Source organism: Chelonia mydas, chromosome 2, assembly GCF_015237465.2.
Source record: "Chelonia mydas isolate rCheMyd1 chromosome 2, rCheMyd1.pri.v2, whole genome shotgun sequence".
In the NCBI taxonomy this organism is placed as follows: Eukaryota; Metazoa; Chordata; order Testudines; family Cheloniidae; genus Chelonia; species Chelonia mydas.
Window position 1 is genome coordinate 2,392,700 of NC_057850.1, and position 18,733 is coordinate 2,411,432.

At 59.3% G+C, this 18,733-nt stretch overlaps 1 protein-coding gene across 3 annotated transcripts in view; it reads right to left on the bottom strand.

The window, feature by feature from the left end:
• The window catches only part of BOP1 (BOP1 ribosomal biogenesis factor), a 104,643-nt gene that overhangs the window by 51,934 nt on the left and 33,976 nt on the right, over positions 1 to 18,733 (bottom strand). The gene's annotated exons all lie outside the window — the stretch shown is intronic.

An 18,733-nucleotide genomic window follows, 5' to 3' on the forward strand; every position in this document is an offset into this window, starting at 1 on the left:
CAGCGTGGAACACCCCCGCCAGGGATTGCTGGCCTTGGCTCTGTAACCATCTCCTCCAGGACTGCTGCAGCCCCGTGCTGGAGGAGAGAGCTAATCTGATAAGACAGCTACAAGAGAAACGTCTGTATAGCTCCTATGCTTTCAGTTCCCACACCTTTTCTCTTGCTGCACTCTGGGGCTGGAAGGGACGGGGTGCACACCTAGAAACGTGTCACAGACTTACCAAGGGCTCAGCTCTGGGGAGGAGGGAGCAGGTGTGTGGGAAAGTATAGAACAGCTAATATTCAAAACAAAAAACCTTGCATGCCACATTCAAACTGCAGAGTCAACAGGAAGGTGCCTAGCTGCCAACACCCCCTAATTCAGCAGGGCTGCACACCCTGCATACATTGTAGTAGGGACTGAACGACAGGTGGCAGGATACAACAGGACAGTCTGCAACCCGCAGCGGTAACAGAGCTTTGGGATCTTGTCCCCTAAGTGGGAGACAGGGAACAACAGGAAATGCCCTCACTTGTCTTTGCCAGCGGATCACCGACTGGCTGGGGAGTGACTGGTGAGGAAGATACGGCCCCCTCGGCTTCCAGCTCGGCTCCAACCCACGGTTTCAAACACCCCTCCATGTCTACATTTCAGACTCATGTTTCTCCAACCAGCAGGGACAGGAGTTCTCTCTGGGCCCGCCTGAACCCCCCCGCCTTGCCCCGCTCAGGTGTATGCCCAACAAACCCTGCTGGAGCAGCTGTTCCTTCTCCCCCTGCACTGAATGCGAGAAACGCGACCGGCTGTTCTGAGTGAGCAGAGAGCGGAAACGGTCTGGAGACGTGAGCGCTCACCATGCCCGCCGTCACCCTAAAGCTGCCTCTGCACAACGGGCACGCGCCCCCCGCTGGTGGCAGCTGTCGCACCCGCCGGGCGCAGACACAGCGTGGCAGGAAAAATGTCTGCACCTTGCCCACAGTACAGCTTCTGCCTCAGCCACCGCCGGAGGAGCCGCCCCAGGGCTGAATCTGGCCGTTCGCTGGGGGAGACCAGGCCCACGCCAGCTCTCTGCCCGGCGCTGTGCACCCACGGGCCACACCGCACACGCAGCGTTAGTGCGCGCAGGGCGAAAGCGGGGCTCACCGCCCACCTCAGGCGGCCGCAGCTGGGAACGAACGGCTGGGCCCAGTCTCGGTGAGGAGCCCCATCAGAGCTGCCCAGCGGGAACAGCCCGCAGTCCGTTCACCAGAGGAAGGGTCTTTCCCCAACAATCTCAGCGTTACCGATGGGAACCGGCTACGGGCCGGGCGTACAGCACGGGAAAGCAATCGGGGAGGGCCAGGCCTGCCAAGCCCCGGTCAGGGACAGCCGGGCTCCTCCGCTGCTGGGGGGCGCACTCAGCAGCACTGTGGTTTCACACAGCCACGCACGGCAGCCCTGCCATCTGTTGCAGCAAAGCATTCTGGGACGTCAGAGCACCGACCCCACCGCACTGGCCGTCACTAACCTTTTTTTTTAACGTCAAGGTCACCGGCTGCCAAGCAAGCGCTGAGCGATGGGCTGATCCCCAGGGTAAACCACAAGGGCTTGTTTCAGGCTACCGACGTTTGGGAAATGTCCGGAATAACCTCTACAATCATGTTAACTGCCCTGAGTTACCATCGAGGGAGAACTCCAGTGCGGACAGTCCCCGGTGGCCAGCCGCACTGCTCACGCAGGGCTCTGGGGTAGTTCCCAGATGGAGCTCGGCACACTGGGCCAGTCGGGGCAGCCCCGTGGCTTCCAGTGCAAACAGCACCAGCAGCACGGCAGGTTCAGCTGGCAGCGCCAGCTCCAGGCATTCTCTACAACGGTGGAGACAGGGCCTGGCCGAACCGCCAGGGACCTAGACAGCCGTGGCCGCCTGCAAGCAAGCTGTCAGGAGCAGAGCACCCGCATGTAGGTCACAGGGCAAGGGAAGGAGGGGAGAGAAAGGGCCATGCGACCTGGTGCATTAGCCCAATGTGCAAAGGTGCACACCTGGCTCCAAACACAGCCGTTCTGCAGCAGGGACTGCAACCCTTGAACACACGGGTTTACACAGATGGAGTCGGCCTGGCTAGAGGGTCTGGGCAGCGCCATCCACAGTCGCCAAACGGGGAGCCCCACGGCGAGAACGGGAAGGACCCCCCCCGCCCGCTCTCAGATGACACTTCAACTTCTCACTGACTGGAGCCCGTGCCCTACCCGCCCACCGGCCTGTTCATTCACTATGCCGCCAGCACCGCCAAGCGCGGCCCATGCAGAGGGCCCCAGGACAGACGGATGGAAGCGGGAGCCCATCAGAGCAGCAGCAGTGACCACACCTGGGGTGATAGAGCCTTTCTCCCTTCCGCCCGGACCCCCTCGGGCCCCAGCCGGGAAGGGGGAAGCTGCACTGCAGACTCCCAGCGGCGGGGTGTTCTCCCAGGCAAACGCATGCACTAACCAGGATCTCGGTTTACGAGCGCTCAGCTCCTGCTCCCACGGGGCGAGTGAAACACTCAAAAGGAAAAACAAGAAAGCCCAACACAGAACGGCAGCAGCGCCAGTCCCTGGCTCCAGCTCTGCTCCAGGGATCAATTTCCCCCAACCCTTGCACAAGGCTGCGGGGCTCCAGGGAGCTCTGAGAACAGGAAGCCAGTGGTGTAATTTTGAAGGAAATTCTCAAAGCCAAGCCATTAAGGGCTAAAAAGGAGGCTGCATCCAATCCTATCGGAACAGAACAAAATAAAACACACCATAATGGCAGGTTCAATATTGAGAGTAACCCAATTCCAGATTTCCTCCTCTTAATCCTCCAGGAACCCGCAGATGGCTTGGGAAGGGGGGTTGTGCCCAGCCAGTTGAACAGGGGCTGTCTCTCTGCCATTCCCCCACCTTCCTCCCCACGCTCTGAAACAAGGCTAGCCCCCGGGAAGCACCACGGGAAGAGGGAGGTGCGGATGACTGCTAAGTGGGGGCAGGACTGGACACAGGAACACAGGCAGGACTGCTCCCCCAGGCCACCAGGGAACTCCATCTGAAACGGCCATGGCATATTGATTTCCTCCGTCTCTGCTTTCGGTAGCTCTCCGGCTCCATACTGAGCACCCTGGGGCCCACACGGATGCAACATTCATCTTGCTGGTTAAGAGGAAATCCACCACCACATACATCTCTTCTGGTCTCGGATGCATTGGGATCAAACACGCCATATGGCCCAGGCCTCCAACCCCCTTCTTCAAATCCCAAACCCAGCACACGGGGATGGACCCGCTTACACCCTACCATGTTCCACTATATTCTTTGAGGTTTTCTGACCTCTCCACTTCCCTGTACAGTTGGTTACGCTGTGCATGCAGGGAGGTTTGCGGGGCAGGAGTTGCAGTAGGGCCTGACTGATTCTAGTCACCAGGCTCTGGGTTTGAGTGCAACATGGACAGGTCAAACAAACCCCACTGTCAGCCTGTGAAGCTCTTCCATAAAGCAACCTTTGGAGGGAGGTCAGCATTGATTCCTCTCCCCAGGACTCAATGCACCTTTGCTAGAGACCCTTGTGTCACACCCACCACCCCCCTGGCTGAGAACTGCCCAGCATCCTCTGGCCCAGGGTCATGGAGTCCCCGGGCGATGCCCTGGAACTGCTCCCTACGAAGCCAGGCAGGACTCTGGTGAGGTCTCCTCTCTGGGAGCAGCCTGTCTGCAGGGCAAACAGCTCACACAGCTTCCACCTTCCTGGGTCTGACCTCGGAGCATTCAGCATCCTCTGCCCCTCCGGGCGCTTCCCACAGCGAGTCCACCCAGGCAGGGCTCCTGGGGAAGCCAGAGGGTCCTGTCCCCCAACTTTGCAGTCAGACGTGACTCTCAGTCAGCCAGGAAAACAGAAGGTTTATTAGACGACAGGAACATGGTCTAACACAGAGCTTGTAGGTGCAGAGAACAGGACCCCTCAGCAGCGTCCATTTTGGGGGGCAGTGAGCCAGACAACCATGTCCGCACTTCACTCCACGACCCCAGCCAGCCCCCAACTGACTCATTCTCCAGCCCCTTTAGCTCTCACCTTGCAGGGGAGAAGGGCCCAAGCCATCAGTTGCCAGGAGACAGTGTTGGCCATTTATGTACACTGGCCCTTTGCTCTCCAACAATTATCCCCCTTTATCGCACCACCTAGAGACTTAAGAAATGCTTTGGGGAAACTGAGGCACCCCTACAGTATTCAGAGGAAACATTAAGAACAGTCCCACTTCGTCACACCCGAGGTCACAGAAGTGGCAGCAGGTAACCTGGAAAGGGCTTGGGAAGACCAGAGTACTGGCTCTTGGCCCCTGCCGCCCAAAGCTGCAAGCCTAGATCTGCTGGCCGCAGCTTTTAGAAAACTGCCGTTTCCTCTGAAATCACTGGGCAGCAACCTGGGAAAGCATCGTCCTGGAGAGAATGGCCACAGAGCCGGAGTTTCTCCCCTGAAGTACCGTAGGCCCAGCAAGCAGCGGTGGGCACCTGCACACAGCTCTGCCGCGAGCCATACGGGCAGAATCAGAGAACCCCAGGGACCGCAAGGGTCAGCAGGGCTAACCCCGCCTCAGTGCAGGTACCGTGGGGGAAGGAAGGTGTAAAGAAAATGCCAAAGAGAAGCCAGAGGGAAGCCCTTGGACCGTCTGTGAATGTCACCCTCCCCGTGGAGTCGGGAAGAGCCTGCGCGGGCAGGCCTAGCTCCAGCAGCCCGAAAGGACGTTTTCCAACAGCACTCCTGGCTAAGGCATGCAGAGCGCGTCTGGCCCAGCAGCCCCCAGGAGTTCAGCCGGGCTGGAGGCTCCAAGCCCTCGGTCTCCACGCACTGCGTGCAGCCCACCTGGGGGCCGTGTGTGGAACAGGGAAGGGAGCGAAGCTGCGCGAGATGGCTGCCTGTGGGGAGCAGAGGGACAAGCCAGCCACGCACCACCTTGATGGGGCTGTCGCTCCTCCACCGCTCTTGTGCAATTGCACGGCGGACGGGGGTGTCGACACGTAGCAGACCGTCTCCGCAGAGTGGCTAACAGCGGCGTGGTGCAATCTGCCACGTCAGGGGTAGGCCCCCCGGCTGCCCCACCCCCGCCCACCCCTGGAGCTGGCCTGCCCAGCCTGACAGGGTACCCAGGCCCAGCCACGGAAAGCCTGCCCCAGCCAGGCCCTCCGCTGTGGACTACCTGTCCCCACGCATCAGGGAACGAGCTGCCGCGCTCACCACATGATCCATCACACGGCGCTCTGCCGGCATCCCTGCTCCGCACCTGCCAGGCTGCCAGGAAACACATGTGACCCTGCTGGGGCGAGCGCTCAGCAGCCCTTTCTTCCCCTGATTTAGCTGCTGCTAGGTGTTTTCCTCCCCTGCCTTGCCTCACCCCACTGCCGGGCTCGCACACTCAATGCCGGCCAGGTGGGACTCCCCAGCGCCAACACCAGCAGCCCTGGCTCCGGGGCCGAGAGACCAACACAGGCACAGGCTGCCCCTTCCCTGGGCTGAAAGAAAGGAGCCCGTCAGACCCAGCACCAGGCCCAGACGACACCTTTGAGGGAGCACAGGGTGCCCGGGGGATGCCCCCCTTCCGCCCCACATTGCATTTGCCTGCTTTAATCCTATTGTTTAGAAAGCAGGCCTCTCCCCTCGACAGCAGCAATCGCTTCTGGCTTGGGCTGTGCGGTTTCCCTCCAGTGCCGGAGCACCCCCCCTCCCCGCCTCCATCTCCTCCCCTTCCCCCTTCCAAAGCAGCTCCAGCTGTCAATGGCTCAGATTGGAAGTGCAGGTACGGGGCTGGCTCGCTGCCCGGCTCCCTTGTGTCTGTCTGGTGAAAGAGGAAGCCAGTCCACCTCTGGAATTCTTCACTCTCTCCTCATTCCTACTCCCCACTTCTCTCCTGGGGCCGCGGGGTCAGTCTCTCTCTCTCGGTCTCTCTTTTTTCCCTTGCCCCTATCGGATTACAATGCAGGCAGTGTTCACTCCAAATCCCCCACTGCACGTTAATTCTGCTCCTCTGTCTCGAACTACCAAACTGCCTTCCTGTGCCTCCTGTCTTTCCAGGCCTTCTCCGCTATTTTTTATCTCTGACAAATAGTGCACGTCAGCTCCAACTGGAGCGAGCGGGACGGGGAAGGGGAAGGGGCTGGGGGAGCAGCCGGCATCCCAGGAGGAGAGTGAGCACGCAGACATGCGGACCAGGAGCCAGGGGTCAGCTGGACAGCACAATGAGTCCCAAGAGCTCAGAACAGACACCCTGGCCCCTCCCCAAGCCCTTGGCTGGTGTGTTAAAACCAGTGTTGATTCCAGAGTCCAAAGGGGAGGCATCGGAGTCCAGTGCTTGGAGCAGGACTCCTGGGATCCCTTCCCAGCTTTGACACGGACTCTCTGGGTGACCTAGGGCAGATTACTTTGCCCCCGTGCCTCAGTTTCCCTCTCTGTAAAAGGGGATCTTACCAGCTGTCCTCACCAGGTGGCATTATGAGGCAGGGCTGTACAACGCTCTAGTGGTAAGTAGGAGGAGCACGCCCGGGGGGGGACAGACTCCTGGGGTGACTGCTCAGGGGGCAGGCCTTGCCCCCAGATCAAAGCTGTGTGGGATCCCACGACAGGGGTGCAGCAGGAGAGTACTCACCGGGCCCCAACTTGGAAGGAGACCTTCCACAGACACCAGGCAGGCCACGGATGACAGCGCAGGAAGGGACCGGGCGCAGGACTCTGGACCCCTCCTCGGGGTGAAGCAGGCCTCGGCTTTGCCTTACCTGGGCCAATGGCTTCCCTCTGCAGGAAGAGGATGCAGCCCTTGCCGGCCTGCTGGGCAGCCGAGCCAGACCGCAGCTGTCTGGTCTGGTTGCAGGCAGCCTTCTTCCCCATGGGCTGATCAGTACGTGACTCCCCCAGCCCCACACCCCTGTGAGTAACAAACCTCTGGACGTGCAAGCTGCCCCCCAGCTGCTAACGGGCTGTCCTCAGAACGCACCTGGCTGACAAACATAGGAGTCACTTTCCTGAGCACGCTTGGTTGCTGGCTCTGCTCCCTGGAGACAGAGGGGAAGGGGCAGCAGGTCTGTGTCCTGGAGACCCCAGCACAAATGAGCTTTTCACAGCCAGTGGCCACCCCCCTCCGCTCCACCCCTCTTCCTGGCCCTGTCACAGCCACAAGGACCAGGCGGCAAAGGCAGAGATGGCAGAGGGTGGATAGCATAGGGCCCACTCAGCACTAGCACGGGCGGACAGCCTGCAAGGCGCCTGTGATCTCCTGCGGGTGCCCTTCAGCAGGGCTGGCCCCCTGACGGCTATCTGCTCCCCCATGGCCAGGCTGAGCCGAGTCCGGGCATCGCCAATGGCAGCTTCCCCAGCAGCACTCAGGAAGCTGTGCCCCCAGAGTGGCAATCTCACCGTAACACGAGAACGGCCACACCGGGCCAGACCAATGGTCCACCTAGCCCGGCAGACGCAGCAGCTGGGGGCCATGGGCTTCACAGGGAGTGAACAGAACAAGGGGATTACCGCGTGTGACTCATCCCCCATCGTCCCCTCCCAGCTACTGGCGGTCGGAGGTTTAGGAACACCCAGGGCATGGGGCTGCAGCACAGCCCCGGGTCCCCGAGCCTGGCCGCAGAGCAGGACCTGGGGCAAATGCTGTTCCCTCGCACTGGCACAAGAGCAAGGGGGAGCAGTCCTGCAGACCAAGAGGCTGGTCCCTGGCTCTACGCCCTGAGCTGCACCTAGGCCCCGGCCACCACCTCTCCCCCCACCCCAGCCCTGGCTTGGACTGAGACAGAGCCCTGCTCCCCCACCGCTAGGGCTGGCAAGCGGGGTCCCCCTGCCACGAAACCGGGAGGGGGTGGGGGTGGCAGAGCATCTCCTGGCAAAGAGGCACAATCAGCTGGGATCCCCCACCACACACAGGAAGCTTTAAGGCAGTTAATGAGGGGGAAAGCGCTCACTTGCTTCCTCTCCTCCCAGACCATGCTGGGGACGGCAGAGGCTGCCTTGGTGCTCTCCCCCAGCCGCAGCCAGCCCTGATTTATGGAGGGTTGTTTTCTTTAGCAAAGCCAGCTGTCAGCGGCTTTCCTGTCGGTGCGTCTCACCCTGCACCTGGAAGGGCCGTGGGCCTCGGGGCCAGACCCCCTCTTCCCAACGGGCTCGGAGCGAGAGCGAGCGGCAGGCACACACGTGGGCTCTGGGCAGAAAGCTGCCCTCCCACCCCACGCTGGGCAGCACCCAAACGTGGGGTCCTCCCTCAGGCCAGCCCCCCGCTGAGCTGCAGCCCCCTTGCGCTAGGCCATCTACGGGCCTCTGACTGTGCTCTTTTCAGGCCAGTGCGACGTAGCCAGGACGTTACCCCTCAAGGGAGGGTCAGAAACTCAATTCTGCCCCAGGTGAGGCAGATCTGGAGCATGGTGTCCAACGAGCATCTGACTCCGGCCCGGTGGGGTTCACTCCACTGAGCGGGGCAGAGCCGCTCCCAGCACATGGTGCAATTCAGCTGCAAGGGTGGGGAAGCCCCAGGTCCCCCTTGGTGCCCTTCACGTCATGCATCCCGGATGCTCCAGGCAGCGACAGTGTGCAGATAAAGGGACAACGACGCCCCATCCCCAGGGAACGTGGCTGCCTTAGTGCTTAGCTCCTGAAAGCGCCCCCTCACCGCTATTCCCCCGTGGTGCAGCCCCAGAGACAGGGCCACCCAGCAAGGCACAGCAAAGCAACCGAGGCAGACACTGCTTAGCCACAAGCCAAGGGGCCTTCCCGACCCCAGCCTCCACCCACGCCCCACAGCACTGCCCCTGCTCCCCAGATGCCGGCAGCCGGTGCACGAGCCTGTCAATGGCTCCCCCCCACCCCCCGGCTGACTTACTGCCCGCAGCAGAAAGTTTCCCTCTCCCCAGCCAAGATTCCTCCGTTTTGGCTTCTGCTCCCACAAGCCCAAATCAAGTGTTAATGTTGGCAGGTTCCACTTTCTGCTTTGACGCTGCTTGGACTTTTCCGTTCTCGACACCTTGGGAGCTGCTCCCAAAGGGGACGCAGACCCCCGCGTGCCCCACGGCACTCTGCCTTCCTCGCTAGAGCCCGGAGCCTGGCAGGTGTCTCTGGGACATCACCATAGACACAGGGACACCGCCTCAATGGCCGAGGCTGTTCGTCCACCACCCGTCTACCCCGCCGGGCACACACCAGCAAGGGGGGGCTTGGAGAGGCGGGGCTGCACCCACACAGCTGCAGGGAACAGCCCGGCCCCATCGCTGTAGAGGAAGGTTGTGGTAAGGGACGACCACGGAGAATTTACACCAGCGCCAGAGGTGGAGACATCCCCCCACCGGCCGCCCCCCGAAGTTTCCCCACTGCTCCGAGCCACACACAGGTTGCTTCACGGTGGGTGGGGGGGACTGGGACGCAGCTTTCCACAGGCCGTACGGGAGGTTCACCACTACAGCCCTGCTCACCACTTTGGGCCAGCCCAGCTCGGAAGCTGCTCCAAGTGGCTGCACGGCTGGGAAAGACCCCTCTGGGGAGGGGATATCTCCACTCCCCCACCCCTCACCCTCCATGGCCCCCTCCATGGCTCTTGGGGCAGCAGGCCGAACCCCACAGTTCAAGGCAGGGCAGCTAATGAGGCATGGGCCAGAGGGGAGGCCCGTGAACACTGCACGGGAGGGATGTTCGGGGTCCTCTAGCAGGGGGGAGGGGGAACCCACACAAGACAGTTACTTGATTTTAGGGTGGGGACTGGATCCAAATCGACTGGGCAGCTGCCAGCACCAGCCGACAGCCTGAGCTGGCTGCAGCCAGCACCCAGGGCTGTGCCCAGACGCCGAGTGTCAATCTGATCTGGACACGACCAGTAACTCCTCTTCGGGGCGCTGCCTGCACCCACGGGGCTGCCTTGCTTGCAGCCTGGATGCCAGAACCCCCCCGCTGGCCTCCCCTGTAAAGCAACTGCCAGCATCTTGCTTCTCTGCAGAGCAGGCCCAGCTCGTTAAAGATTATGAGAGGCGAAGGCTGAGCACAGCTCCTCTGCTGGCTCGGAGAACAGGCCAGGGAGGGGGAAGAGCGGGAAGGGGCCCTGTGCAGGTGGGTGGCAGCCCAGGCCACAGGCCACTGGACAGCGGCCTGTAGGACACTGCTTGGGGCCAGTGGGCACACGAGGGCTGGCCAGCTTTCCCTCCCCCGGCCAGGAACAGTTCCAGCAGCACCAGCTAACGCCTGCCCGGGGCCTCTGCTCTGCTCGGGACTCAGGCGGGGGGGCCTCTTTCTGGGCGAGCTCAGAGATGCTTCTGCCCCTCACTCCCACAGAGAGCCAGGCACATGCTGGCTCTAACCAGGCCCTGCACGACCCCGGGGGACCCTCCTCTCTCAGCCAGCTGGGTGCAGAGCTAGAGCGGGAGGAAAGGCAGTGGGATTAAATCCCTGCCATAAGATGATGGGTTCAAGGGGTACCACAGCCCCCCCGCCGGTTCTATATGCACCTGCATCTTCCCCCCCGCCAGCCTGGCTCCACCACGCTAGGCAGGACCAGGCGGCATGGCGAGCGCACCCCACAACCCAGCAGAGCAGCTCCCAGGGACCTGCCAACAAGAACCAGCCCAGTCTTCTGTGTCAACGTTCCCGCTGCTCGGAAAACAGCCCCTGCTCCAGCGCAGCCCATTAAAGAGACATTTCCTGCCAGTGCGGGGAGAGAGCAGAGGAGGGCCCAGGGCGCATCCAGGACGACAGCCCCTTCAGAGCCATCCTTCAGGATCGGAGCCCAGGACAATGCTCTGCACCGGGCTCACAGCCCCGCTCCGGAGAGACGGCAAGTGCCACGTGCAGAGAGTGTCCAGCCGTACCTCAAACTGGCACTCCGCCAGCACCCCTCAGTCCTGAGTCACAGCACCCCAACACCTAGCCCTGGGCTTCTCCCCAGCTCTGCCAGCGCCCCTCAATCCTGAGTCACAGCACCCCGACACCCAGCCCTGGGCTTCCCCCCAGCTCTGCCAGCGCCCCTCAATCCTGAGTCACAGCACCCCGACACCCAGCCCTGGGCTTCTCCCCAGCTCTGCCAGCGCCCCTCAGTCCTGAGTCACAGCACCCCGACACCTAGCCCTGGGCTTCCCCCCAGCTCCGCCAGCGCCCCTCAGTCCTGAGTCACAGCACCCCGACACCCAGCCCTGGGCTTCTCCCCAGCTCTGCCAGCGCCCCTCAGTCCTGAGTCACAGCACCCCGACACCCAGCCCTGGGCTTCTCCCCAGCTCTGCCAGTGCCCCTCAATCCTGAGTCACAGCACCCCGACACCTAGCCCTGGGCTTCCCCCCAGCTCTGCCAGCGCCCCTCAGTCCTGAGTCACAGCACCCCGACACCCAGCCCTGGGCTTCTCCCCAGCTCTGCCAGCGCCCCTCAATCCTGAGTCACAGCACCCCGACACCCAGCCCTGGGCTTCCCCCCAGCTCTGCCAGCGCCCCTCAATCCTGAGTCACAGCACCCCGACACCCAGCCCTGGGCTTCTCCCCAGCTCTGCCAGCGCCCCTCAATCCTGAGTCACAGCACCCCGACACCCAGCCCTGGGCTTCTCCCCAGCTCTGCCAGCGCCCCTCAATCCTGAGTCACAGCACCCCGACACCCAGCCCTGGGCTTCTCCCCAGCTCTGCCAGTGCCCCTCAATCCTGAGTCACAGCACCCCGACACCCAGCCCTGGGCTTCCCCCCAGCTCTGCCAGTGCCCCTCAGTCCTGAGTCACAGCACCCCGACACCTAGCCCTGGGCTTCTCCCCAGCTCTGCCAGCGCCCCTCAATCCTGAGTCACAGCACCCCGACACCCAGCCCTGGGCTTCCCCCCAGCTCTGCCAGTGCCCCTCAGTCCTGAGTCACAGCACCCCGACACCTAGCCCTGGGCTTCTCCCCAGCTCTGCCAGCGCCCCTCAATCCTGAGTCACAGCACCCCGACACCCAGCCCTGGGCTTCCCCCCAGCTCTGCCAGCGCCCCTCAGTCCTGAGTCACAGCACCCCGACACCTAGCCCTGGGCTTCTTCCCAGCTCTGCCAGCGCCCCTCAATCCTGAGTCACAGCACCCCGACACCCAGCCCTGGGCTTCCCCCCAGCTCTGCCAGTGCCCCTCAGTCCTGACCTGTGGCAGTTCACTACTAGTCCAGGCTTTCCCAAAAGAACACATAGGAACGGCTGCACTGGGTCCATCCAGCCCAGTGCCTTCCGAAAGCGGCCAGTGCCAGATGCTTCAGAGGGAGCCCACTGAAGGGGGGATTTCCAATGCCTGTCACCAGTGCCAGCGTCAGGCAGTCAGGGATATCTGGAGCCACCATTCCCCCACTTCCCAGAACAGCTTTGCCAGTACAGTCCTAGACTTTGCCGAAGTGCCATTCGTGCAGCAGACACATGCCCACCAGAGACCGGGCCGAGACAATGCCATGGCGCATTCAGAAATGGGCACCGCTCCCTAATGGAGAAGCAGCTAACTCGGCCTTATTTACATAAGAACGGCCGCACTCAGCCAGTGCCATGGCCCACCTAGCCCAGGGTCCTGTCTTCTGACTGCTCAGCGCCAGGTGCTTCAGAGAGAATGAACAGAACAGGGCAATTTATAGAGAGATCCATCCCCTGTCGTCCAGTCCCAGCTTCTGGCTGTCAGAGGTTTAGGGACACCCAGCGCATGGGGTTGTGTCCCTGTCCATCCTGGCTAACAGCCGTTGATGGCCCTAGCCTCCAGAAACGTGTATCATTCTCTTTGGAGCCCAGTTACAGTTTTGGCCTTCACCACATCCTCTGGCAAGGAGTTCCACAGATTGACTGTGCGTTGTGTGAAGAAACACGTCCTTACGCTTCTTTTAAATCTGCTGCCGATTAATTTCATTGGGTGACCCCTGGGTCTTGTTATGTGAAGGGGTAAATAACACTTCCCTAGTCACTTTCTCCACACCTGTCATGATTTTATAGAGCTCAGTCATATCCCCCCTTCCTCTCTTTTTTAAGCTGAACCGTCTGTCTTTTTTAATCTCTCCACATATGGAAGCTGTTCCACAACCCTAATAATTTTCACTGCCCTTCTCTCTACCTTTTCCAATTCCAATATATCTTTTTGAGATGAGTTGACCAGAAATGCACGCAGTATTCAAGGTGTGGGCGTACCATGGATTTAGAGAGGCATTATGATATTTTCTGTCTTCTTATCTATTCATTTCCTAATGGTTCCTAACATTTAACCAGCTTTTTTGACTGCCACTGCACATTCAGCAGATATTTTCAGACGACTCCAAGATCTTTCTTGAGGGGTAACAGCTAATTAAGATTCCATCATTTTGAATGGAGAGTTGGGATGACGTTTTCCAATGTGCATTACTTTGCATTTATCAACATTGAATTTCAGCTGCCATTTTGTTGCCTAGTCACCCAGTTTAGTGAGATCCCTTTGTAACTCTTCATAGTCAGCTTTAGAACTATCTTGTATACTTTTGTATTGTCTGCAAATTTTGCCAGCTCACTGTTCACTCCCTTTTCCAGATCATTTATGAATATATAGAACAGCACTGGCCCCAGTACAGACCCCTGGGGGACACCACTATTTACCTCTCTCCATTGTAAAAACTGACCATTTAGTCCTACCCTTTGTTTCCTATCTTTTAACCATGAGAAGACCTTCCCTCTTATCCCATGACAGCTTGCTTTGCTTAAGAGCTTTTGGTGAGGGACCTTGTCAAAAGGCTTTCTGAAAATCTAAGTACACTATATCCACTGGATCCCCCTTGTCCACATGCTTGTTGACCCCCTCAAAGAATTCTAGTAGATTGGTGAGGTATGATTTCTCTTTACAAAAACCGTGTTGACTCTTCCCCAACAAATGGTGTTCATCTATGTGTCTGATCATTCTGTTCTTTACGGGTACAGGCCAGTAAGCCCAACGACAGTAATTTCCAGGATTGCCTCTGGAGCCCGTTTTTTAAAAATAGTTGTTATATTAGCTACGCTCCAGTCATCTGGTACAGAAGCTGATTTAAGCAAGAGTTATTAGTTCTGCAGTTTCACATTTGAGTTCCTCCAGAACTCTTGGGTGATACCATCTGGTCTGGTGACTTATTCCTGTTTAGTTTATCAATTTGTTCCAAAACCACCTCCACTGACACCTCAATCTGGGACAGTTCCTCATTTTTGTCACTAAAAAAGAACGGCTCAGGTATAGGGATCTCCCCCACCTCCTCTCCAACAAAGACTGATGCAAAGAATTCATTTAGCTTCTCTGCAACGGCCTTGTCATCCTTGAGTGCTGCTTTAGCACCTCGATCGTCCAGTGGCCCCACTTACGTTTGGCAGGCTTCCTGCTTCTGAGGTACTTAAAAAATGTTTGCTGTTAATTTGTGTGTCCTTAGCTAGTTGCTGTTCAAATTCTTTCTTGGCCGGCCTGCCTTATACTTTCACACTTGACTTGACAGAGTTTATGCTCCTATTTTCCTTAGTAGATCTGACTTCCAATTTTTAAAGGATGCCTTTTTGCCTCTAACTGCCTCGCAGTTTAGCCATGGTAACTTTTTTTTGGTCCTCCTCCTATTTGTTTTATATGGTATATACATTTAGTTTGAGCCTTTATTACTGTATTTTTAAATAGTCCGTGCACTTTGCTGCCATTTCACTCTTGTGATTGTTCCTTTTCATTTCCATTTAACTAGCTTCCTTATTTGCATTCACTTCCCCTCTGTGAAGTTAAATGCTGCTGGGCACTACTACTCGTACTTCCATAACACCGAAGGCCTGAACGAGGCCTGGGACCCCACCACGCTACTCTGACAGGTGTGGCGACTGGCCAAGATAAACCTGCACCTGATCACCCTCTGGCTCGTGCCTACACCAGATTGGGCCCTAACGCACTGTTAGCCTTGGCTAGGTCTGTTGTAAAAACACAGGAGAGCGGAAGTTAACTCTGCCATGGACCAGGCCCCACTGGGCTAGGTGCTGGACAAACCCAGAACCAAAGAAACTTCCAGCCCCCGAGAGATGGCAAACACACAGCAGCGCCAGCCCTGGCTGCTCCGAGGACCTATACCTGTTCACGTCTTTTCTACGGCACATATCAGTCCCACTGCCCTAGTATCTGAGCACGGGACGGTCCTTAGTGTCCTCAAGTTGGGCAGTGCTGTAATCCACATTTTGCTGACGGCAAACTGAGCCACACAGAGGCCAAGTCCTGAGTTTTGACTGCTTATTATATTTAAAATACAAGGGCCACCGTGAAGTTAGAACTGTGATCCAAAGCTGCCCCTGCGTTACTGAGAACCCCCGGGGGACAATGAGAACACAACGGTCAAAGCCCCATTGCTGTGTCTGGCCGCTTGGTTTCCCTCGGCATCCCCTCAGCTCGGGCAGCTGGCCCTTCCCCGGCCAGGTTCTTAGTGCCGGGGGTTAGCATTTACAATGGTGCACGCACAGGTCTGGCCATTCTGCTTTCACTGTCGTGCTGCTGGGAGAAGCCGTGCGTTCGTGGGTGGGCCCAGTTTCTCTTCGTAACATAGCCCTAGGCAAGGATTTCCATTCCCCATTTCTTTCGGGTAAAGTAGCAAACCTAGCAAGGCCTGCAGACCAGTGGCCGGGCCCTTACAGGGCTCATGAGGGGCATCCAGCCTGAGCCCGTCCCTCCCTACCAGGGCAACCCTTTGAACCACTACAGAGAAGAGAAGAAACGAGGGCTGTGCCATGCCAGGCCATCGCCCCCTCAGGAGAACCAGCCAGCCTCCCCAGGAGCACTCCCCGCTCCTGGCAGGTGCCCACATGGCAAAGGGCTGTTTTGGGGGGGAACAGACACCTGTCCTGGCACCGGAGCCCTGAAGGTGCTGTGTCATCTTCCAGCCCAGGACGTATTTTCCAGCCCTTTAGTCCTCGAATGGCTCGGACTCGGCAGACACGCCATTCCCCTCCAGGCGGAGGCCAGGCCCAGGAGAATGCCAGCAGAGGGGGGGTTACAACCCAGAAGGGATTAGGATGAACTCCAGCTGGAGCCTTGTGCGCCTTCTCTACTGCGGGGAGCTGGACAGCGGCTCCCAGGGCACCGGGCAGCGGCTCCCAGGGCACCATCAGTCCCCTCTCCTGAGCCACGGGAGCAGCCTCCTTCTATGGGAAGCCGACAGGCAGGGGGGCGTGGCTCTCGCACACCTGGCTCAGGATGGGCTGGCCAAGCCCTACTGGACACAAGACGGAGGGACGCTGGCTGGCCAAGAGACAGCCAGGGTGGGTGCCGTACACACCTGCTCCCTGTACAGAAGGGTTTCCTCAGCGAAGGAAGCCGTCTGGGGCTGCAACTGGAGGATTGGAAAGTGGGGGTGGCCGCATGGCCAGGAGATGGCAACCTCTACAGAGGAACTCCGGCCTTACCTGCCCCTCAAGCCCCATTGCTGATACTTTAAACAACCAGAGTGGCCACAAGAAAGTCAGAAGCGAGCAAAGGGACCTCATAACCCCCCACCACGCAGCTAAAGGGAGCCAGAGGAGATTCTTCCCTAGCCCCACGCCAAGCCTGGAAAGTTTCAGCCCAAAGGAGAGGGAACAGACAGAGTTCATCTCTCACCGAAATGCACCAGGCCTATTCAGTGTTGCTCTGTTACGAGCACAGGCATAACAAGACAGGTGGTGCATTGAACGCCCTGGGCAAGAGGCGACGAGGCAAACCAAGGAGAACCCAGAACTGCAAGCTATCAGAAGGACATGGGAGGAAGCTAAGCCTGCAGCAGGAGACTGGTGAAAAAGACAGGCAATGGTGAAGGCCCTATGGACGAGAGAGGCATAAGCCAGATGAGCAGGGGACAACGGGGGTCCTGGTAAGCTCCTCAGGGCCTGCCCAGGCCCCAATGCTAGGCTAGCTGGAGTCATTCCAGTCAGGTTCCTGTAGCAATCTCCTCGCTATGGCCTGCCAGCTCCTACAGGGACCTTTGCAAATGCTAGCCCCACACTCCCCGGTGGGGTGATCTCCCTGCTTTACACATAGGGAAAAGGAAGCCCGGGGCTGGGGGAAGTGACTTGCCCAGGCCACCAAGCGAGTCCGTCAGAGCAGGGATCAAAAGGCCTCTGCCATTTACCAAAGGAAAGTGAGGTTCTAGTCATCCCCATGTCCCTTGTGTGCCGCCTCCCCGTCCTGCCATCCGGCTCCTGCTCCGGAAGGAGGCCAGGCTTTCAGCAGCAGCCATCCAAGGGAAAGGAAGCTCTTCTCTTTAACGCAGATGGACTTGCTTTGCTATAAAATCCAGGGCCTGACCGTCACCCACCTCCACTGCGCCGAGTAACACGTAATGAAAAAACCGGCTGTGGTAGGAAAACCTGACTGGAGAAGAGGAAAGAAACAAGACAGACCAGTGCGGGGGCAGCTGGATGGAAAGGGGGTTTGGGGCAGACACCCCAGCCGGGGAAGGAGGGGAAGCTGCGGAGACGGGAATTCGACCCTTCCCGCCGAGGTGAGAGGGTGAAGCAGTGGCGGTGGTGGGGGCGTTCGAGAACCGGGGACGTGAATGGTTTTCAAGATGCGGCTGGAATCGGGAGACCCACTTTCCCAAACAAAGAGGACTTGCTCTAGAGTTCATGAAACATGAGAAAGCGCCCCCTCTGCCAGAGGGCAGACTGGGAGCTAGCCTAGCAGCCGGGGGTGGGACACCGAGGGACAGGGGACACTCAGGGAGCAGGGGCTGTGGCCAACCCTTCAGGCAGCTGTCAGTTCAGTAGCCAGCAGAAGCCATTAACAGCGCTTGGCTGGAGAGCAAAGCAAAGCACGGCTCCCGGACGTGCACTCGGCAGAGGCTCCGTGCGCTCTAGAGTTACAGCCAAGCCCCGGGGGCGAGCGCAGGCACACAGGCCGCACGGCTACTGCAGCTACTGCGGGGGCTGGAACCCAGAGCGCACCGGCTCTAGCAGGCACACAGCCCCCCGGAGAAGCCAGTTCAGCAGCAGGGACCCTCCTCGACTCCCAGCCTGTGCAGAGAGACGGCTGCGCTCAGAGACTGGACGTAGGGCTCGTTGACGCCGCAAACCAGGGGCTGAATGAGCAGCATGCCACCTTGCCCCACAGGAGCATGCCATGCGGACCCCGCTCCAGTGCAGCGAGATGTCCCGGCGCGCAGCCTGGCACCTGCCCTTCGAAAGAGTCATATACCGAACGGCACTCCTGGACTTTCCCAGCGCCGGAGCAGCGGCCACTCGGGTGTTCCTGCCCAGCAGGCTGGTGTGGTGCGTAGCCACGTACGGCCTGCCACGTAGACAGACGCCGAGGGAAATCCCTACAACTCCCCTGACACCGGGGAGCGGGAGGGCTCCCTGCAATGCATTTCTGAGCAGGGCAGGGCACAATGCTGCACGACCATGAACCCACCAGGAACCCCTGGACAAGGCTCCCAGGATTCCTCCTGCTCCCCACAGCTGTACAGAGATCAGAGTCTGGTCGCAGAGCTGGGCAGGTGCTAACACCCCTGAGCACCCTAGGCGATGTGCCCCTGCTAACACAGACCCCTTCCCTGATCCTGCCTTACATAAATAAACCCCCCCAGACCTGCAGGTGGGAATTCATCAGAGCCCCCCAATCCCACTCTCCTGCTAAACCTCCCCCTCTATTCCCGCTCCACAAGAGGGGCCTGCCTGCACAGAGCCGCTCCTCCGTGGGGCCGGGTGCCTGTGCTTTGCTCGCGTGAGCCCAGAGCCTCTCCTGTAGCAGAGCCCAGGGCTGCCGAATTCCCACCACGAAACTAGCGCGGCCAAGGAGCTGCTTTCCTTTCTGGTGAAATAAATCTTTCCCAATCTCTCTTCG